A 23584-nucleotide genomic window follows, 5' to 3' on the forward strand; every position below is an offset into this window, starting at 1 on the left:
ATTTTAGAGACAGAGACAGAAATTTTAGTACCAGTCTCTGAACTAACAAACACGATACTGAGTCTCAGTCTTTCAGTCTCTGTCTCAGTACCTCAAAACAAACGTTACCTAAGAGCTTACTGTCTAGCTATTGACATTAAAGAAGTGCTTGTTGGGAGGCAACCCAATGTTATTTAATTATATTTATTTATTGTTTTCCTTAGGTTGATGATCATGTGAAGTCATAAAAACAAATGCAAAATTAAAGCAAAATGAAAAACAGCATGAAAAATAGCACACCCTGGAGGACAGGCTTACTGGTGTTTAAACGCCAGTAAGGATAGCAGAATAGGTGTTTAACGCCCAGCCTGGCAGCATTCTGGGCGTTAAACGCCAGAATGGGCAGCACTCTGGGCGTTTAATGCCAGAATGGGGTGTCTGGCGTCTGGATGGTGTTAAACGCCAAAAATGGGCAGCAGACTGGTGTTTAATGCCAGGAAAGGTACCAGAGCTGGCGTTTAACGCCAGAATTGGCACACAATGGGCGTTTGAATGCCAGAATGGTATAGGGAGCAGAATTCCTTGACACCTCAGGATCTGTGGACCCCACAGGATCCCACCTACCCCACCTCTTCTTCTCTCCTCTTCACACCTTTCTATAACACTCTTCCCCAAATACTATTCACCTATCAAATCCTACCCTCTTCCCCATATTCTCTTCACCATTCACATCCATCCATCATAAACCCCACCTATCTCACCATTCAAAATCAAACAATTTTCCTCCCAAACCCACCCATTCTCACACGGATTCCCTCTCTCCCCTACCCTATAAATACCCCTCCTCACTACCTTCACTTTCACACATCACAAACAATTCTTTCCCCCCTTGGCCGAAACCAACACTACCCTCTATCTCCTCCATTTCTTCTTCTTCTACTCCTTTCTTTCTTCTTTTGCTCGAGGACGAGCAAACCTTTTATGTTTGGTGTGGAAAAAGCTCAGCTTTTTTTTCCATAACCACTAATGGCACCTAAGACCGGAAAAACCTCTAGAAAGAGGAAAGGAAAGGCAATAGCTTCCACCTCCAAGTCATGAAAGATGGAGAGATTCATCTCAAAGGTCTATCAAGACCACTTCTATGAAGTTGTGGCCAAGAAAAAAGTGATTCCCGAAGTCCCCTTCATGCTCAAAAAGGGTGAATATCTGCCAACAAGTCGGAATCTTAATGGTTCAAGAGTTCTATGCCAATGCATGGATCACTAAGAACCATGATTAAAGTATGAACCCGAACCCAAAGAATTGGCTCACAATGGTTCGGGGGAATTACTTGGATTTCAGTCCGAAAAATGTGAGGTTGGCATTTAACTTGCCAATGATGCAAGGAGATCCTCACCCTTTCACTAGAAGAGTCAAATTTGATCAAAGGTTGGACCAAGTCCTCATGGACATCTGTGTGGAAGGAGCTCAATGGAAGAGAGACTCAAGAGGCAAGCCGGTTCAATTAAGAAGGCTTGACCTCAAACCCGTGGCTAGGGGATGATTGGAGTTCATCCAACACTCTATCATTCCTACTAGCAACCGGTCTGAAGTTACAATAGACCGGGCTATCATGATCCATAGTATCATGATTGGAGAGGAAGTAGAAGTTCATGAGATCATATCTCTAGAACTCTACAAGGTGGCGGACAAGCCCTCCACTTTGGTAAGGTTAGCCTTCTCTCATCTCATCTGTAACCTATGCAATTCAGCTGGAATTGTCATAGAGGAAGACATCCTCATTGATGAGGACAAGCCCATCACTAAGAAGAGGATGGAGCAAACAAGCGAGCCCACTCATGGACCTCAACAAGAGCATGAGAAAATTCCTCATCAAGAAATCCCTGAGATGCCTCAAGGGATGCACTTTCCTCCACAAAACTATTGGGAGCAAATCAACACCTCCTTAGGAAAATTGAGTTCCAACATGGGGCAACTAAGGATGGAGCACCAAGAGCACTCCATTATCCTCAATGAAATCAGAGAGGACCAAAGAACTATGAGGGAGGAGCAACAAAGGCAAGGAAGAGACATAGAGGAGCTCAAGCACTCCATAAGATCTTCAAGAGGAAGAACTTGCCGCCATCACTAAGGTGGACCCGTTCTTTAATTTCCTTGTTCTTATTTTTCTGTTTTTCGAATTATATACTTTATGTTTTGTCTATGTTTGTGTCTTTATTACATGATCATTAGTGTCTAGTGTTATGTCTTAAAGCTATGAATGTCCTATGAATCCATCACCTTTCTTAAATGAAAAATGTTTTTAATTGCAAAAGAACAAGAAGTACATGATTTCGAATTCTATCTTGAAATTAGTTTAATTATTTTGATGTGGTGGCAATACCTTTTGTTTTCTAAATGAATACTTGAACAGTGCATATTTTTGAATTTGTTGTTTATGAATGTTAAAATTGTTTGCTCTTGAAAGAATAATGAAAAAAGAGAAATGCTATTGATAATCTGAAAAATTATAAAATTAATTCTTGAAGCAAGAAAAAGCAGTGAAAAGCAAAAGCTTGCGAAAAAAAAAGGTGAAAAATAAAGAAAAAAAGAAAAAAAAAGAAAAAGCAAGCAGAAAAAGCCAATAGCCCTTTAAACTAAAAGGCAAGGGTAAAAAGGATCCAAGGCTTTGAGCATTAATGGATAGGAGGGCCCAAAGGAATAACATCCTAGCCTAAGCGGCTAAACCAAGCTGTCCCTAACCATGTGCTTGTGGCGTGAAGGTGTCAAGTGAAAAGCTTGAGACTGAGCGGTTAAAGTCGTAGTCCAAAGCAAAAAGAGTGTGCTTAAGAGCTCTGGGAACCTCTAACTGGGGACTTTAGCAAAGCTGAGTCACAATCTGAAAAGGTTCACCCAGTTATGTGTCTGTGGCATTTATGTATCCAGTGGTAATACTGGAAAACAAAATGCTTAGGGTCACGGCCAAGACTCATAAAGTAGCTGTGTTCAAGAATCAACATACTGAACTAAGAGAATCAATAACACTATCTAAATTCTGAGTTCCTATAGATGCCAATCATTCTGAACTTCAAAGGACAAAGTGAGATGCCAAAACTGTTCAGAAGCAAAAAGGCTACAAGTCCCGCTCATCTAATTGAAGCTAATCTTCATTGATAAGTTTGGAATTTATTGTATTTTCTCTTCTTTTTATCCTATTTTGTTTTTGGTCTCTTGGGGACAAGCAACAATTTAAGTTTGGTGTTGTGATGAGCGGATAATTTATACCATTTTTGGCATTATTTTTACTTAGTTTTTAGTATGTTTTAGTTACTTTTTATTATATTTTTATTAGTTTTTATTCGAAAATGACATTTTTGGACTTTACTATGAGTTTGTGTGTTTTTTCTGTGATTTCAGGTATTTTCTGGCTAAAATTGAGGGACCTGAGCAAAAATCTGATTCAGAGGCTGAAAAAGGACTACAGATGCTGTTAGATTCTGACCCTCCTAAACTCGAAGTGGATTTCCTGGAGCTATCAAAGCCCAATTAGCGCGCTCTCAATTTCTTTGAAAAGTAGACATCCTGGGCTTTCTAGCAATATATAATAGTTCATACTTTGCCTGAACTTTGATATCCCAAACTGGCGTTCAAAGACTGCCTAAAACATCTTGGCGTAAAACGCCCAAACTGGCACCAGAATTGGAGTTAAACTCCCAAACTGGCACCAAAGCTGGCGTTTAACTCCAGGAATAGCCTATGCACAAAAAAGCTTCAATGCTCAGCGCAAGCACATACTAAGTGGGCCCCGAAAGTGGATTTCTGCACTATCTGCACTTAGTTACTCATTTTCTGTAAACCCTAGTTACTAGTTTAGTATAAAAACTACTTTTAGAGATTTATTTTATTGTCTTTTGACCATCTTTTCGAATCATATGTAACTTTTATCATCCTTTCACGTTTGGAGGCTGGCCTCACGGCCATGCCTAGACCTTTTTCACTTATGTATTTTCTACGGTGGAGTTTCTACACCCCATAGATTAAGGTGTGGAGCTCTGCTATTCTTCATGAATTAATGCAAGTACTATTATTTTTCTATTCAATTCACGCCTACTTCTTCTCCAAGATATACTCTCGTACTTAATTCAGTTAAGTTAGAATGAAGGGGTGACCCATGACAATCACCCAATCTTCGTTACTCGCTTAGCCAAGATCCGCGTGCCTGACAACCACAAAGCGGTCTACATGATGTTCAACGTAGTCATTGGACGACAGCTGGAGTATATTCTCTTGGATATCTAATACACGGACCGAGTCCGTGAGATTAGTATCTTCGTGGTATAGGCTAGAATTATTGGCAGCCATTCCTGGGATCCGAAAAGTTTAAACCTTGTCTGTGGTATTCCGATTAGGATTTGGGAAGGGATGACTGTGACGAGCTTCAAACCTGCGAATGTTGGGCGCAAGTGACAATGTGCAAAAGAATCAATGGATCCTATTCCGACGCTAGCGGGAACCGACAGATGATTAGCCATGCGGTAGCTGTACCTGGTATTTTTCATCCGAGACGAGAAATCCGATAGTTGATTAGCCGTGCAGAAACTGTAGAGGACCATTTTCACTGAGAGGATCCTACAACTTGCCATGGAAGGAGGTAACGCATGATTAGAAGAAGACAACAGGAAAGCAGAGGTTCAGAAACAACAAAGCATCTCTAGACGCTTATCTGAAATTCCCACCAGTGAATTACATAAGTAACTTTATTTTATTTTATGTTTTATTTATATTTTAATTATCAAAACCTCATAACCATTTGAATCCTCCTGACTGAGATTTACAAGATGACCATAGCTTGCTTCAAGCCAACAATCTCCGTAGAATCGACCCTTACCCACGTCAGGTTTATTACTTGGACGACCCAGTGCACTTGCTGGTTAGTTGTGCGGTGTTGTGAAAAGTGTGAATCACGATTTCCGTGCACCAATGATGCTTTAGTTAGTTTTCTAGAGAGAGAAGCTCTCTCTTCTCTCTAGAGTTAGGGTTTTTAGGTTAATTTTCTTCATAGATCTAGGTTTAATTTCTTGTTTTCAACTAGTTCCTTTCACTTTTCCTTGTTTAATTGCTTTGATTTTCTTAGTTCTTCTTGTTAATTTCTCATTTTGCTTACTTTTTATGTTCATGTACTCTTGTTAATTTCAATTCTCTTTAATGCAATTTTGAGGTATTTCATGTTTAATGTGCTTTCCTTAGTTCTTATTGTTAATTTCTTGCATTGGGTAGTTGTAGATTTAATATTCTTGCAATTTTATGATACTTTCCTTTTATTCCTTCCAAGTGTTTGACAAAATGCTTAATTGGATGTTAGAGTAGTTTCTGAGCATTTGATGAGAGAGCTATTGTCGATCTAGAATTTCTCAAAATAGAATATTTTCGTTGCAAGTATAGCTAAATCAACGACCAACTCTCAACATCAAAGTTTAGTATTTTCAATTCAAAACATATAAACCGAGAGTCTTTCAACCTCGGGTCATTCTCCCTAGGACGCAATTGAAGTGTTTCTCTTTCAGTTGTTAGGGGGACAAAAGGGGTTTGGTAATCAAAGAACTAAAGATTAAAAGAACTAAGCAATAAAAGAACTAGGAAATGATCAAAATTGAAAGCAATGCAAGCAACAAGGAATAAAATCAAAACTAGTGAAAATGCTATAAATGGAATAAAAGAGCCTTGACTTGGGAATGAGTATCCAAAGAATCCTATCATCGCCATAACCACAACTATGGTAATTATCATGAGTCAATCTCGCCTAGTCAACCCCAACCATCGAGGAGTAAGTCAAGCAAGCATAATTGACCTTAATCCATAAGTCCTAGCTAGTTTACCAAACTAGTTGATAAAAAGCTAGCGTCAATAGAAACAAGAGTCAACTAACTACCCAAGAATTACCACTAAATATCGGACATTATGACTCTAGTATCCTAGGAACTCAAACCACAAGCCAAGGTGGGAAAATCTACTCAAATCCTAAAGTTGGCATTTTCACAAACACCTTGTGTGCATAAAAGTAAAACATGGAAAATTGCAAAGTAAAATGGAAAGCTATAACTAACTATCAACAATACCAACAATAAACTTCCAAACAAACATAAAGAAAGCAAGAAACATTAAATTCATCTATCAAAATTCCAAGATACCAAAATTGCATACATAAACAAAGTAACTTGAACCATAAGAAAATAAAGGCAAAAGCAATGTAATTAAAGAGAAGATCAAGAGTACTTACAATAAAAGAAGCAAAAATTCAAGGAAAATCTTGCTATAAAATGCTACAATGGAAATGGAAATTAAACCCTAAGAGAGCATTTTCTACTCTATTCCTACTCCTACTCCTAATGCATTTTCTACCTAATCTAACCTAATGAAAGCCTTTTTCTTCATATGTGTTCCCTTATATAGCACTCCAAAATCAACATCCAAGCCTTCCAAAATGGGCCAAAAGCCCTCAGAAAACGCACAACAAGTGTTTCGTTAACAAAATCAAGTGCAGGGACCTGTGTGGACGCACAGATGTGTGCGTCCGCACACTTTGCTGTTTTGGCTCCTATGCGTACGCACAGGTACTTGTGCGGACGCACACATGAAAATTCTTCCTGTGCGCACGCACGCTTACTCGTGCGCACGCACACTTACTCGTGCGCACGCACACTTCGATGTGTGTGCTTTTCCTTGTTTTCTTCATGTTTTCTCCCTTGTACATGCTTTCTTCCACTTTTGGCTATCCATTCTTGCCTCTAAGGCCTGAAAACACTCAGCAAACATGTCATGGCATCAAATAGAAAAAAAAGTAGAATTAAATTGCTCATTTCAAGCACAAAATTGCATGTTTTCACATTTAGGCTCAAATTGGGGACAAAACACAAAGGTATGCTATTTTAGTGCTTAAGTGTGAGTTCATGTGCTAGAATCCATCCAATTTGAGTCAAAATACACCAACAAATATGGACTCATCAATTCTCCCACACTTAAACAATAGCATGTCGTCATGCTAAACCAATAAGGAAAATAATCAAGAGGGGTTCGACTTATTAAATGCAACTATCTACATGCATGCAAGTATATTATGTACTATCTATATCTATATATCTATCTATATTATAATTTCCTATGAAATTGGTGAAAACAAACAATTAAATTTCCAAGCAAGAGTATAAACATCTAGGGCAAAGCAAGGAAATAATCCAATGCAACCAAAATCTACAGAATTGATTCAAGTTTCAAAATGAAGCAACTTGCAAGAATGCATGATAAGAAGGGGTATGAAAACATAGAATTGAGTGATCGAACCCTCACCAGATGTGTATACACTCTCAACGCTTGGTGTTTAGGGTTTAATCACTTAAGTCTCCTCTAATCATGCTTTCAAGAATTTGTTTTTCATCTAACAATCAACAAGTATTTGATGCATGAATGCAAGTATCATGAGGTCTTTAGAAGGTTGTAATGGGGTTGGGGTAAGGGTAGGATGAGTATATGGCTAAGTGGACTAAAGGATTGAATCTTTGATTAGCTCAAGTATCCAACTCAACATATATCAATCAACCCACAAAAATGCATTCTAGCCACCCATTACTTCTTTTCACACACATTCATGCCTTAGTTCCTATTCAAAATACATATGCATTCCTTATTCCAATTTTTTTTTCTTGGGATAACTTTTGTCCCATCTTACTACTATATTTTTCTTTCATTTCATCTTTTTTTCTTTTTCTTTTTCTACGACAAATGCATATGGTTAAAGCAAATTGATACATGAATGTGCACCCATTTTTCTCAAATTTTCAATAATTACCCAAAAAAAAATTTTTCTCTACCAATGCTTCCCAAAATTTTCTCCACACTTAAATGACACACACTCTTCAACCTAAGCTAATCAAAGATGCAATTCAAGGTTATTCATGGTTTTTCTCTTAGGGTTGTGATGTGCTAATAATTAGAACAAAGGGGATTAAAAAGCTCAAAAGGGGTTAACAATGGTATATGCAAAGGGTAAGGCTATATGAGTAAGCTTAATTCAAAGATGGCCTCAATCATGCTAAATGCATTCAAGACATCAAACATCGGAAATAAAGAATCAAGCAAAACCAAGATCAAAATCATAGAAGGAGAAAAATCACACTACGAACAAAATTAGTGGTTAGAATGTGTAACCACTCATTAAAGCTCAAAAACTCACAAGGCATTTTGTTCTATCTCTCTTCTATTTTCCATAAAGAAATCATTCAAGCAAGTTTGAAAATAGTTTTGTCAATCAATTCAATAGAATGCCCTTGAAACAAAATTCTTGGAAATCTTTGTTGTTTTTCACCAAAAATTATTTCCTATATGTATGTATGATGTGATGGTGCAATTTGAAAAACTTCTCTAGTTCTATTCCTAATTTTCAACATTGCAAAAAAATTAACCTGAACAATTAGGACAGAATTGAAATAGGTGCTATACTATTTACATCATCCAATCACAACTTCTATCTATAAAATATATACTAAGAAAAAGATGCAAAAATGCAACATGCAATAACAATGGATGAACTAAGATGTATATACTAAAAGAAAAATGCAATGCAACAATCAAAAACACTCCAAACATCTACAAGAACGTAATAAAAGAAAACAAGAAATGAAAGTGCAAAGTGTTCAGAAAAGAAATTTACACCCCGAAAATGACGAATCCTCTCCCACACTTAAGTGTTGCACGATCCTCCGTGCACGAACACGATCCGGAGGGGATGTCTCTCAAGAGCTCCACCTTCATTTGGCGGATGCGGGGGTTTGGGTCGTGTGGAAATCGCCAAGTTTAATGTATGCTCAGCATTTCCATCCTCGGTGCCCTCCTCCTCTCCCGGCTCCTTGCCTTGATGTTTCATCCTCAAAAAGAATGGAGAAAGTATAATTAGAATCTTAGGACAAGTAACACAAAAAGGTAAAGGAGAGAGTACATAGGCATCTAATTGAGGAATTTCACATGGTAGTGTGGAATACACACAATGGCCAGTTAACGTGGCATCCACACAATGAAACAGTAAGCATGCGTTCCTCAATTAAATGGCCTAAGATGCAAGCAATGAATGAGCATCAATTAAGCACATGCAAACTTAGGTAAACAACAAGAGTGAATTGAATGTAAAAATTATCGGATATTGAAGTTGTGCAAGTGAAAGCGCCAGATTAATATAAAATAGCACAACCAACAATAACCAATGCAATGATGAAGAAGGGTTGGGTTTGGTTAGGGAGGTAGAAGAAGAAAGAAGGAGAGAAGAAAGGAAGAAAGGGTATGAAAGGGGCTGGCGTAACAGGGCACCCTTTCTCATTATTGCCCAGACCGTGACCCGTGCGGACACACGAGATCGCGTGCGGTCGCACAAAAGGGAAAAGGGGGTTGTGTTCACACGTACAAGGGGTGCGTGTGCTGCGACCATAGGGTTGCTAAAAGAGTGTGCGAGCGCACATATCAGTGCGGGCGCACAGGGAGTAGTTTTTTTTTTTGAAAGTTGAAGTGTGCACACGCACGCAAGGTGTACGGTCGCACAGAGGGTGAAAAGAAGGTAGCGTACACACGCACAAGCCGTGCACATTCCGAGAACAGAGGGAGTGTTTAGAGGTGTGTATTCGCACCTTTCTGTGTGGATGCACAGGGATGGAAAAATAGGGGAACTGTGCACGCACACGGGTCTGTACGGACGCACAGGACTCTGTTCCTGCAACAAAAATTTTGGCTTTAAGGCACCAAACTTGATGTCCAAAATAGGTTTTCAGGCCCCAAAACATCATAAAACTCCATAAACACATTATTTCACTAAAATTAACTAACAACCATCAAAATAAAACTAACCAACTGGTGCACGAAATTGTGATCCATGGTAATGGCTCCAAAAACTTGGTGCTCTAATCTTAATTCATAATTTGTCACAACTTCGATACAACTAACCAGCAAGTACACTGAGTCGTCCAAGTAATAAAACCTTACGTGAGTAAGGGTCGATCCCACGGAGATTGTCGGCTTGAAGCAAGCTATGGTCACCTTGTAAATCTCAGTCAGGCGGATATCAAATGGTTATGGAGTTTTCGAATAATAATAATAAATAAGCAGAAAATAAAGATAGAAATACTTATGTAATTCATTGGTGAGAATTTCATATAAGTGTATAGAGATGCTTTCGTTCCTCTGAGCCTCTGCTTTTCTGCTGTCTTCATCCAATCCTTCCTACTCCTTTCCATGGCAAGCTTTATATAGGGCATCACCGTTGTCAATGGCTACATCCCATCCTCTCTGTGAAAAAGGTCCAAATGCTCTGTCACGGCACGGCTAATCATCTGGAGGTTCTCGATCATACTGGAATAGGATTCACCCTCCTTTTGCGTCTGTCACTACGCCCAGCACTCGCGAGTTTGAAGTTCGTCACAGCCATCCCTTCCCAGATCCTACTCGGAATATCACAGACAAGGTTTAGACTTTCCGGATCTCCAGAATGGCATCCATGGGTTCTAACTTATACCACGAAGATTCTAATATATCGGACTCGGTCCTCTGTATTAGATATCTAAGAGATACTCATTCTAGCTTGTTTGCATGTAGAACGGAAGTGTTTGTCAGGCACGCGTTCATAAGTGAGAATGATGATGAGCGTCACATAATCATCACATTCATCAAGTTCTTGGGTGCGAATGGATATCTTAGAAGCGGAATAAGTTGAATTGAATATAAAACAGTAGTACTTTGAATTAAATCATGAGGAACAGCAGAGCTCCACACCTTAATCTATGGAGTGCAGAAACTCTACCGTTGAAAAATACATAAGTGAAAGGTTCAGGCATGGCCGAATGGCCAGCCCCCATGATCTATGAACTAGACGTCCCAAGATGATCCCAAGATCTAAATACAATAGTAAAAAGTCCTATTTATACTAAACTAGTTACTATGGTTTACAGAAGTAAGTAGTTGATGCATAAATCCACTTCTGGGGCCCACTTGGTATGTGCTTGGGCTGAGCTTGAAGTTCACACATGCAGAGGCTTCTTTTGGAGTTGAACGCCAAGTTGTAACGTGTTTTTGGCGTTCAACTCTGGTTTGTGACGTGTTTCTGGCGTTTAACTCCAGACTGCAGCGTAGAACTGGCGTTCAACGCCCTTTTGCCTCATCTAAAATTGGGCAAAGTATGGACTATTATATATTTCTGGAAAGTCCTGGATGTCTACTTTCCAACGCCATTGAGAACGCTCCATTTGGAGTTCTGTAGCTCCAGAAAATCCACTTTGAGTGCAGGGAGGTCAGAATCCAACAGCATCAGCAGTCCTTCTTCAACCTCTGAATCTGATTTTTGCTCAAGTCCCTCAATTTCAGCTAGAAAATACCTGAAATCACAGAAAAACACACAAACTCATAGTAAAGTCCAGAAATGTAAATTTAACATAAAAACTAATAAAAACATCCCTAAAAGTAACTAGATCCTACTAAAAACATACTAAAAATAATGCCAAAAAGCGTATAAATTATCCGCTCATCACAACACCAAACTTAAATTGTTGCTTGTCCCCAAGCAACTAAAAATCAAATAGGATAAAAAGAAGAGAATATACTATATATTCCAAAATATCAATGAAACATAGCTCCAATCAGATGAGCGGGACTTGTAGCTTTTTGCCTCTTGAATAGTTTTGGCATCTCACTTTATCCATTGAGGTTCAGAATGATTGGCATCTATAGGAACTCAGAGTTCAGATAGTGTTATTGATTCTCCTAGTTTAGTATGTTGATTCTTGAACACATATACTTTATGAGTCTTGGCCGTGGCCCTAAGCACTTTGTTTTCCAGTATTACCACCAGATACATAAATGCCACAGACACATAATTGGGTAAACCTTTTCAGATTGTGACTCAGCTTTGCTAAAGTCCCCAATTAGAGGTGTCCAGGGTTCTTAAGCACACTCTGTTTTTGCTTTGGACCTTGACTTTAACTGCTCAGTCTCAAGTTTTCACTTGACACCTTCACGCCACAAGCACATGGTTAGGGACAGCTTAGTTTAGCCGCTTAGGCCAGGATTTTATTCCTTTAGTCCCTCCTATCCACTGATGCTCAAAGCCTTGGATCCTTTTTATTTACCCTTGCCTTTTGGTTTTAAGGGCTATTGGCTTTTTGCTCTTGCCTTTTGGTTTAAAGAGCTTTTGGCTTTTTCTGCTTGCTTTTTCTTTTTGTTTCTCTTTTTTTTTTCGCTATTTTTTTCTGCAAGCTTTCGTATTCACTGCTTTTTCTTGCTTCAAGAATCATTTTTATGATTTTTCATATTATCAAATAACATGTCTCCTTTTTCCTTATTCTTCAAGAGCCAACATATTTAACATTCATAAACAACAACTTCAAAAGACATATGCACTGTTCAAGCATTCATTCAGAAAACAAAAAGTATTGTCACCACATCAAAATAATTAAACTAGTTCAAGGATAAATTCGAAACTCATGTACTTCTTGTTCTTTTGAATTAAAAACATTTTTCATTTAAGAGAGGTGATGGATTTATATTCACTACTTTAAGGCATAGACACTTAAATACTAATGATCATGTAATAAGACACAAATATAGATAAACATTTAACATAAAAACGATAAACAGAAAATTTGAGAACAAGGAATGAGTCCACCTTAGTGATGGTGGCGTTTTTCAATGATGTCCTTAAGCTCTTCTATGTCTCTTTCTTGTCTTTGTTGCTCCTCCCTCATTACTCTTTGATCTTCTCTAATTTCATGAAGGATGATGGAGTGCTCTTGATGTTCCACCCTTAGTTGCTCCCAATAATTGTGTGGAGAAAAATGTATCCCCTGAGATATCTCAGGGATCTCTTGATTTGCAGTCAAATGTTCTACCACTGAGCTATAGACCCTTGAGATGAATCTCTCCATCTCCTATGACTCAGAGGTGGAAGCTTTTGTCTTCCTTTTCCTCTTTCTAGAGGTTTCTCTGGCCTTAGGTGCCATCAATGGTTATGGAAAAACAAAAAAAGCTATGCTTTTACCACACCAAACTTAGAATGTTGCTCACCCTCGAGAAAAAGAATAAAGAATAGAAGAAGAAGAATATATGGAGGAGATGGAGGGATGTGTGTATTCGGCTATATGGGTGGGATTGGGTGGGAAAGAGATTTTGAATTTTGAAGGTAGGTGGGGTGTATGGATGTGAGTGGTGAAGAGGTGATGGGGAAGAGAGATTGAGGTGATATAGGATTATGAGGAGGGAAGGTGAGTGGAGGTATGTGGGGATCCTGTGGGGTCCACAGATCCTGTTGTGATCTTGTGGGGTCCACAGATCCTAAGGTGTCAAGGATTTACATCCCTGCACCAATTAGGCATGCAAAATGCCCTTGCATGCATTTCTGGCGTTTAAACGCCGAAGTGATGCTTGTTCTAGGCGTTCAACACCCATGTGCAGCATGTTTCTGGCGTTGAACGCCAGTTCTATGCTTATTTCTGGCATTCAGCGCCAGCTTTCCTCAATGTGCATTCCTGGCGTCTGAACGCTAGGATGCTGCTTATTTTGGGCATTCAACGCCAGATCCATGCTCTGTTCTGGCGTTGAACGCCAGCCAGATGCTCCTTACTGGCGTTTAAACGCCAGTAAGTCCTTCCTCCAGGGTGTGATTTTTCTTCTGCTATTTTTGATTCTGTTTTTGATTTTTCTATTTATTTTGTGACTCCACATGATCATGAACCTAATAAAACATGAAAGAACAATAAAAATAAAAATAAAATTAGATAAATAAAAATTGGGTTGCCTCCCAACAAGCGCTTCTTTAATGTCAATAGCTTGACATTGGGCTCTCATGGAGCCACACAGGTGATCAGGTCAATTTTATAGACTTTCCAACACCAAACTTAGAGTTTGGATATGGGAGTTCAACACCAAACTTAGAGTTTGACTGTGGGGGCTCTGGTTGACTCTGTAGTGAGAGAAGCTTATCGTGCCTCTTTTCCATGTTTTCAGGATGATAACCTTGTGCTTTAAACACAAGGGAGTCCCCATTCAATTGAAGGACTAATTCACCTCTGTTAACATCTATCACAGCTCTTGCTGTGGCTAGGAAGGGTCTTCCAAGGATGATGGATTCATCCTCATCCTTTCCAGTGTCTAGGATTATGAAATCAGCAGGGATGTAAAGGCCTTCACCCTTTACTAACACGTCCTCTACCTGACCATAAGCCACTTTTCTTGAGTTGTCTGCCATCTCTAATGAGATTCTGACAGCTTGCACCTCAAAGATTCCTAGTTTCTCCATTACAGAGAGTGGCATGAGGTTTATTCCTGACCCAAGGTCATATAGAGCCTTCTCAAAGGTTATGGTGCCTATGGTACAAGGTATTAGGAACTTACCAGGATCCTGTTTCTTCTGAGGCAATCTCAATTGATCCAATGCATTTAGTTCATTGGTGAATAGGGGAGGTTCATCTCCCCAAGTCTCATTACCAAATAAATTGGCATTCAGCTTCATGATTGCACCAAGGAACTTGGCAACTTGCTCTTTAGTAACATCCTCATTCTCTTCTGAAGAGGAATACTCATCAGAGCTCATGAAGGGCGTAAGGAGGTTTAATGGAATCTCTATGGTCTCTAGATGAGCCTTAGAGTCCTTTGGTTCCTCAAAGGGAAACTCCTTATTGATCACTGGACGTCCCAGGAGGTCTTCCTCACTGGGATTCACGTCCTCCCCTTCCTCCTTGGATTCGGCCATGATGGTTATATCAATGGCCTTGCACTCTCCTTTTGGATTTTCTTCTGTATTTCTTGGGAGAGCACTAGGAGGGGTTTCAGTGATCTTCTTACTCCGCTGGCCCACTTGTGCCTCCAAATTTCTAATAGAGGACCTTGTTTCATTCATGAAACTCAGAGTGGCCTTAGATAGATCAGAGACTAAATTTGCTAAGCTAGATGGATTCTGCTCAGAATTCTCTGTCTATTGCTGAGTTAATGATGGAAAAGGTTTACTATTGTTAAACCTGTTTCTACCACCATTATTAAAGCCTTGTTGAGGCTTTTGTTGATCCTTCCATGAGAGATTTGGGTGATTTCTCCATGAGGGGTTATATGTGTTTCCATATGGTTCACCCATGTAATTCACCTCTGCTATTGCAGGGTTCTCAAGATCATAAGCTTCTTCTTCAGAAGATGCCTCTTGAGTACTATTGGATGCAGCTTGCATTCCATTCAGACTCTGAGAAATCATATTGACTTGCTGAGTCAATATTTTATTCTGAGCCAATATGGCATTCAGAGTATTAATTTCAAGAACTCCCTTCTTCTGAGGCGTCCCATTACTCACAGGATTCCTCTCAGAAGTGTACATGAACTGGTTATTAGCAACCATGTCAATGAGTTCTTGAGCTTCTGCAGGCATTTTCTTTAGGTGAATGGATCCACCTGCAGAAGTATCCAATGACATCTTAGCTAATTCAGACAGACCATCATAGAATATACCCAGGATGGTCCATTCTGAAAGCATGTCAGAAGGACACTTTTTGGTCAGTTCCTTGTATCTCTCCCAAGCTTCATAGAGGGATTCACCTTCTTTTTGTCTGAAGGTTTGAACATCCACTCTAAGCTTACTCAGCTTTTGAGGAGGAAAGAACTTGGCTAAAAAAGCCTTGACCAGCTTATCCCAAGAGTTCAGGCTATCTTTAGGTTGAGAATCCAACCATATTCTAGCTTTGTCTCTCGCAGCAAAAGGGAAAAGCATGAGCCTGTAGACTTCAGGATCTACTCCATTAGTCTTAACAGTATCACAGATTTGCAAGAATTCAGTTAAGAACTGAAAGTGATCTTCAGATGGAAGTCCATAAAACTTGCAGTTTTGTTGCATCAGAGAAACTAATTGAGGTTTAAGCTCAAAATTGTTTGCTCCAATGGTAGGGATGGAGATGCTTCTTCCATGTAAATTGGAATTAGGTACAGTAAAGTCACCAAGCATTCTCCTTGTATTATTATTATTTTCGGCTACCATCTCCTTTTCTTGTTCGAAAATTCCTGTAAGGTTGTCTTTGGATTGTTGTATTTTAACTTCTCTTAGTTTCCTTTTCAGAGTCCTTTCAGGTTCAGGATCTGCTTCAACAAGAATGTTCTTGTCCTTGCTCCTGCTCATATGACAAAGAAGGGAATAACAAAGAAAATATGGAATCCTCTATGTCACAGTATAGAGATTCCTTTATGTGAGTAGAAGAAGAAAAGAATGTAATGTAAGGAAAGAGAAGGGAGGAGAATCCAAACACAAGGGTGAGGAGAGCAGAGATATGAGATGAAGAGAAGTGTTAGTAAGTAATAAATAAATAGAAGGAGATGGGAGAGAGGGAATTTCGAAAAATAAATTTTGAAAAAGAGTTAATGATTTTCGAAAATTAAGATAAAATTAAAATTAAAATTAAAAATTGAAACAATTAATTAATTAAAAAGAATTTTTTTTGAAAAAGAGGGAGGTATTTTCGAAAATTAGAGAGGAAAGAGTAGTTAGGTGGTTTTGAAAAAGATAAGAAACAAACAAAAAGTTAATTAGTTAGTTGAAACAAATTTTGAAAATCAATTTTTAAAAGATAAGAAGATAAGAAGTTAGAAAAGATATTTGAAAAATATGATATGAAAAGGTATGGTTAAAAAGATATGATTTTGAAAAAGATAAGATAAAAAGATATTTTTGAAAAGATATGATTGAAATTAGTTTTGAAAAAGATTTGATTTTTAAAATCACAATTAATGACTTGATTCACAAGAAATCACAAGATATGATTCTAGAACTTAAAGTTTGAATCTTTCTTAACAAGTAAGTAACAAACTTGAAATTTTTGAATCAAAACATTAATTGTTGATGATATTTTCGAAAATTATGAGATAAAATTAAGAAAAAGATTTTTGAAAAAATTTTTTTTTTAATTTTTGAAAATAAATAAGAGAAATGAAAAAGATTTGATTTTTGAAAAAGATTTTGAAAAAGATAAGATTTTTAAATTGAAAATTTGATTTGACTCATAAAAACAACTAGATTTTAAAAATTTTTGAAAAAGTCAATCCAAATTTTCGAAATTTATGAGTGAAAAAGGGAAAGATATTTTTTGAATTTTGAATTTTTAATGATGAAAGAGAAAAACATGAAAATGATGCAATGCATGAAAATTTTGGATCTAAACATGTGATGCATGCAAGAACACCATGAATGTCAAGATGAACACCAAGAACACTTTGAATGTCAAGATGAACATCAAGAACTTATTTTTTTGAAAAATTTTCAAGAAAAGAAAACATGCAAGACACCAAACTTAGAAATTTTTCATGTATAGACACTATGAATGCAAGAATGCATATGAAAAACAAGAAAAGACACAAAACAAGAAAATATGAAGATCAAACAAGAAGACTGGCCAAGAACAACTTGAAGATCATGAAGAACACTATGAATGCATGAATTTTCGAAAAATGCATAAATTTTTAGAAAAAATGCAATTGACACCCAACTTAAAAATTGACTTAAGACGCAAACAAGAAACACAAAATATATAAATTTTTTATTTTTTATGATTTTATTAATTTTTTTTGGATTTTTGTATATTTTTTTCGAAAAACATATAGGAAAAAGGAAATAAGAAATTCAAAAATTTTTAATAAGAATTTCAGGAATCTTTCAATGTTAGCCTAAAGCTCCAATCCAAGGGTTAGACTTGGCTTACTAGCCAGTCAAGCTTTAGAAGATACAAATCAGGCATATAACAGCGGATACTTCATTCAACTTCATATACTGATAAGTGGAAGCCCCATTCCAAATGAATTAGATGTGGTTTTATAGCCAGCCAGGCTTCAATATGCTTCATGAAACTCTAGAATTCTTTCTTAAAAAATTCTGAAGAAAAATATATTTTTAAAAATATTTTTTTTTCGAATATTAATTGGGAAAAACGAAAAACAAGAAAATATTTTTTTGAAAATTTTTTTTTGAAAACTTTTTGAAAATAAAATAAGAAGAAAATTACCTAATCTGAGCAACAAGATGAACCGTCAGTTGTCCAAACTCGAACAATCCCCGGCAACGGCGCCAAAAACTTGGTGCATGAAATTGTGATCCCTGGTAATGGCTCCAAAAACTTGGTGCTCTAATCTTAATTCATAATTTGTCATAACTTCGATACAACTAACCAGCAAGTGCACTGGGTCGTCCAAGTAATAAAACCTTACGTGAGTAAGGGTCGATCCCACGGAGATTGTCGGCTTGAAGCAAGCTATGGTCACCTTGTAAATCTCAGTCAGGCGGATATCAAATGGTTATGGAGTTTTCGAATAATAATAATAAATAAGAAGAAAATAAAGATAAAAATACTTATGTAATTCATTGGTGAGAATTTCATATAAGTGTATAGAGATGCTTTCGTTCCTCTGAGCCTCTGCTTTTTTGCTGTCTTCATCCAATCCTTCCTACTCCTTTCCATGGCAAGCTTTATATAGGGCATCACCGTTGTCAATGGCTACATCCCATCCTCTCTGTAAAAAAGGTCCAAATGCTCTGTCACGGCACGGCTAATCATCTGGAGGTTCTCGATCATACAGGAATAGGATTCACCCTCCTTTTGCGTCTGTCACTACGCCCAGCACTCGCGAGTTTGAAGTTCGTCACAGCCATCCCTTCCTAGATCCTACTCGGAATACCACAGACAAGGTTTAGACTTTCCGGATCTCCGGAATGGCCATCCATGGGTTCTAACTTATACCATGAAGATTCTAATATCTCGGATTCGGTCCTCTGTATTAGATATCTAAGAGATACTCATTCTAGCTTGTTTGCATGTAGAACGGAAGTGTTTGTCAGGCACGCGTTCATAAGTGAGAATGATAATGAGCGTCACATAATCATCACATTCATCATGTTCTTGGGTGCGAATGGATATCTTAGAAGCGGAATAAGTTGAATTGAATATAAAACAGTAGTACTTTGAATTAAATCATGAGGAACAGCAGAGCTCCACACCTTAATCTATGGAGTGTAGAAACTCTACCGTTGAAAAATACATAAGTGAAGGGTTCAGGCATGGCCGAATGGCCAGCCCCCATGATCTAAGAACTAGACGTCCCAAGATGATCCCAAGATCTAAATACAATAGTAAAAAGTCCTATTTATACTAAACTAGTTACTAGGGTTTACAGAAGTAAGTAGTTGATGCATAAATCCACTTCCGGGGCCCACTTGGTGTGTGCTTGGGCTGAGCTTGAAGTTCACACGTGCAGAGGCTTCTTTTGGAGTTGAACGCCAAGTTGTAACGTGTTTTTGGCGTTCAACTCTGGTTTGTGACGTGTTTCTGGCATTTAACTACAGACTGCAGCGTAGAACTGGCGTTCAACGCCCTTTTGCGTCATCTAAAATTAGGCAAAGTATGGACTATTATATTTTGCTGGAAAGCCCTGAATGTCTACTTTCCAACGCCGTTGAGAGCACACCATCTAGAGTTCTGTAGCTCCAGAAAATTCACTTTGAGTGTAGGGAGGTCAGAATCCAACAGCATCAGCAGTCCTTCTTCAACCTCTGAATTTGATTTTTGCTCAAGTTCCTCAATTTCAGCCAGAAAATACCTGAAATTACAGAAAAACACACAAACTCATAGTAAAGTCTAGAAATGTAAATTTAACATAAAAGCTAATAAAAACATCCCTAAAAGTAACTAGATCCTACTAAAAACATACTAAAAACAATGCCAAAAAGCGTATAAATTATCCGCTCATCACCAACCAAGCAACATAACCAATTTATTCATGAAACAAAAGCTAAAAGAGAGAAAGTTAGAAGGATATTACTATGGTGGGGTGTCTCCCACCTAGCACTTTGGTTTTGAGTCCTCAAGTTGGACTTTTGAGTGTAGCTTATGTCATGGTGGCTTATGCTTCCACTCATCCTTGAGTTGCCAACCATGCTTGCTCTTCAAAAATCCTCCGAGATCCCACACAAAGTACATCAAGCTTTCAAGCAACCTCAACCAAGAATTTGGGATCCAAAATTGTTGGTTGTAGAATTGTATGCCCGGATCCCACACTTTGGTTTCTCTATCATCCTCTTGTTGGCTTTCACTTGTGTCCTTGGATGAACAACCTCCCCAAGCACCTTTAAAGCACCCAATTGAACCTTGTACTCCTCCCAATTGAATCTTGCACCACTTATACCTTGAACTCCTTTGGCTACCAACACCCATTTCTTCATCATTCAATGCTCCAAGAAGGGCCTTAAGTTGGTGGTCTATTTCCAATAGAGCATATTGGTACGGGCCTATGAAGCTCATGGAGGAAATTGTCACCCATTCAAATTGCCTTTGGATTGGAGTCACTCTTGTAAATTCTTGCATGCATGCCTCCACTTCTTGGATGATCACCTCTTCCTCACCATCCTTTTCAAGCTCTTCCATATCCCTCTCAAACTCAAGAGTGGAAGGCTCCTCGAGATCATTGAGGGGGTTGACCAAGGTGGACAAAAAATTATTGATGATGCAATCCACTTCTTGATCAAACTCCCTCAATTCTCCATTTACCTTTTCCGGTTCACAAGTTCTACCTTCCTCCTCTTGTGACTCTAGCCTTAGTTCCTCTTCCTTTCCTTGAGGCTCCATGTTCTCCTCCTCTCTACACTCCTTACTTGATCCTCCACCTTCTTCAAGGGGGTGTCTTGATTGCTTGAGCGTAGTGAGGCTAAGCGGTTCACCGCTTCGGCTATGGTGGCCATGAACTCTCCTTGCTTATTTTGAAACCCTTCTTGCTCTTGGAAGAATGCTTGAAGGTCTTGTTGTTCTTGGGACAAGGGTTGGAAAACTTCATATTAAGGTGGAAAAGAAGGTTCAAAGGTTGGGAGAAAAGTTGTATAGTTAGAAGGTGTGTCATGTGGATGAGGGTATTGAGGTGGTGTATAAGGGTGTGGTGGTGATGGTTCATAATGTTAGTAGCAAGATGTGTAGACATTTTGATTCCATGGAGGTGTATGATAAGGTACTTGAAGGTTTGTGGTTGAGGGTTGTGTATGGGGTATCTCTCATATCTTTGGGTTTGATATTCATATAGGGGAGAGTGTGGCCCGTTGTAGTATGAGGGAGGTATTTGCCATGAGTGTTGCTCATACACAATAGGTTCCTCCCTTAATTGATTCTCCCACTCCATGAAGCAATCCCAACTTGAGAAAGTAGCAAATAAGGGTGATAGCTCATAGAGAAAGTAGCAAATAAAAACAAAGGACATCAATAAACAAGAAAAACAAAAAACCTAAATATTAACAAAAGCAACCAAATAACCAAAAAGTAAACTATTTACACTATCAACATATTTACAACAACCAAAAGATAGCACTCAATTGCATCCCCGACAACGGCGCCAAAAACTTGATGAGAGAGCTACTGTCGATCTAGAATTTCTCAAAATAGAATATGTTCGTTGCAAGTATAGCTAAATCAATGACCAACTCTCAACATCAAAGTTTAGTATTTTCAATTCAAAACATATAAACCGAGAGTCTTTCAACCTCAGGTCATTCTCCCTAGGACGCAATTGAAGTGTTGCTCTTTCGGTTGTTAGGGGGACAAAAGGGGTTTTGTAATCAAAGAACTAAAGATTAAAAGAACTAAGCAACAAAAGAACTAGGAAATGATCAAAATTGAAAGCAATGCAAGCAACAAGGAATAAAATGAAAAACTAATGAAAATGCTATAAATGCAATAAAAGGGCCTTGACTTGGGAATGAGTATCCAAGGAATCCTATCATCGTCATAACCACAACTATGGTAATTATCATGAGTCAGTCTCGCCTAGTCAACCCCAACCATCGAGGAGTAAGTCAAGTAAGCATAATTGACCTTAATCCATAAGTCCTAGCTAACTTACCAAACTAGTTGATAAAAAGCTAGCGTCAATGAAAACAAGAGTCAACTAACTACCCAAGAATTACCACTAAATATCAGACATTATGACTCTAGTATCCTAGGAACTCAAACCACAAGCCAAGGTGGGAAAATCTACTCAAATCCTAAGGTTGGCATTTTCACAAACACCTTGTGTGCATAAAAGTAAAACATGAAAAATTGCAAAGTAAAATGGAAAGCTATAACCAACTATCAACAATACCAACAATAAACATCCAAACAAATATAAAGAAAGCATGAAACATTAAATTCATCTATCAAAATTCCAAGATACCAAAATGCATATATAAACAAAGTAACTTGAACCATAAGAAAATAAAGGCAAAAGCAATGTAATTAAAGAGAAGATCAAGAGTACTTACAATAAAAGAAGCAAAAATCCGAGGAAAAGCTTGCTATAAAATGCTACAATGAAAATGGAAATTAAACCCTAAGAGAGCATTTTCTACTCTACTCTTACTCCTACTCCTAATGCATTTTCTACCTAATCTAACCTAATAAAAGCTTTTTTCTTCATATGTGTTGAATCCCCCTTATATAGCACTCCAAAATCAACATCTAAGCCTTCCAAAATGGGCCAAAAGCCCTCAGAAAATGCACATGCGTTTCATTAACAAAATCACATGTAGGGACTTGTGTGCATCCCCACACTTTGCTGCTTTGGCTGCTGTGCGTACGCACAGGTACTTGTATGCACGCACACATGGAAAGTCTTCCCGTGCGCACAGACGCTTACTCGTGCGCACGCACACTTCGGTGTGTGTGCTTTTTCTTATTTTCTTCATATTTTCTCCCTTGTACATGCTTTCTTCCACTTTTGGCTATTCATTCTTGCCTCTAAGGCCTGAAAACACTTAGCAAACATGTCATGGCATCAAATAGAATAAAAGTGGAATTAAATTGCTCATTTCAAGCACAAAATTGCATGTTTTCATATTTAGGCTCAAATTGGGGACAAAACACAAATGTATGCTATTTTAGTGCTTAAGTGTGAGTTCATGTGCTAGAATCCATCCAATTTGAGTCAAAATACACCAACAAATATGGACTCATCAGCATTCTTGGCTTGAAAAGAGAAATTGGGCAATCTTGAGTCATTAATACCCAATTTAGATTGGTGATCTAGAGTTGTTAGTTAATATTATTTCCATTGACTCTACTCTCTTGCTAATTCAATTAGTAAGTTGATTAGGATTTTTGGATTGAGATTAACTAGTCTTATTTGACTTTCTCTCCTGTGAAGATAACATTGTACTTTCTTCCATTGTTGGAGTTGACTAAATAGGATAAATTCTTGTTAATTATTGTTATCAGTGACTAGGATAAAAAGCCTTAATTCTCAACCATTGCCACGAATGCCTCTTTTTTTATTCGTTTGTTGCTTTATTCCCTTTGCCATTTATTTTTTTACCCTTTTATCAATCAAACCCCATGTTCCTTCATAGCCAATAATTGATCATTTCATTGCAATTCCTTGTGAGACGACCCGAGGTTTGAATACTTTGGTTAATTTTCATTACTTGTGACAACCAAAATATTTAAAATTTGATGTGAGAATTGATTATCGGTTTGGGCTATGCTCACAACGAAATTATTTTGTTAAATTCCAAACCGGTATAAATTCTCACTATCAAAGGGCACAAAAGTGCATCCCTTATCCTAGGAAG

The 23584-nt window shown here is 38.0% G+C and overlaps 1 non-coding gene across 1 annotated transcript; it reads left to right on the forward strand.

Moving 5' to 3' along the window:
* The first annotated feature begins 15493 nt into the window (after positions 1 to 15493).
* Positions 15494 to 15601, forward strand: LOC112788577 (small nucleolar RNA R71). Its single transcript, XR_003195937.1, has one exon. It is a non-coding gene; the product is annotated as a small nucleolar RNA R71 (small nucleolar RNA).
* Positions 15602 to 23584: the final 7983 nt, after the last annotated feature.

Source organism: Arachis hypogaea, chromosome 20, assembly GCF_003086295.3.
Source record: "Arachis hypogaea cultivar Tifrunner chromosome 20, arahy.Tifrunner.gnm2.J5K5, whole genome shotgun sequence".
In the NCBI taxonomy this organism is placed as follows: domain Eukaryota; kingdom Viridiplantae; phylum Streptophyta; class Magnoliopsida; order Fabales; family Fabaceae; genus Arachis; species Arachis hypogaea.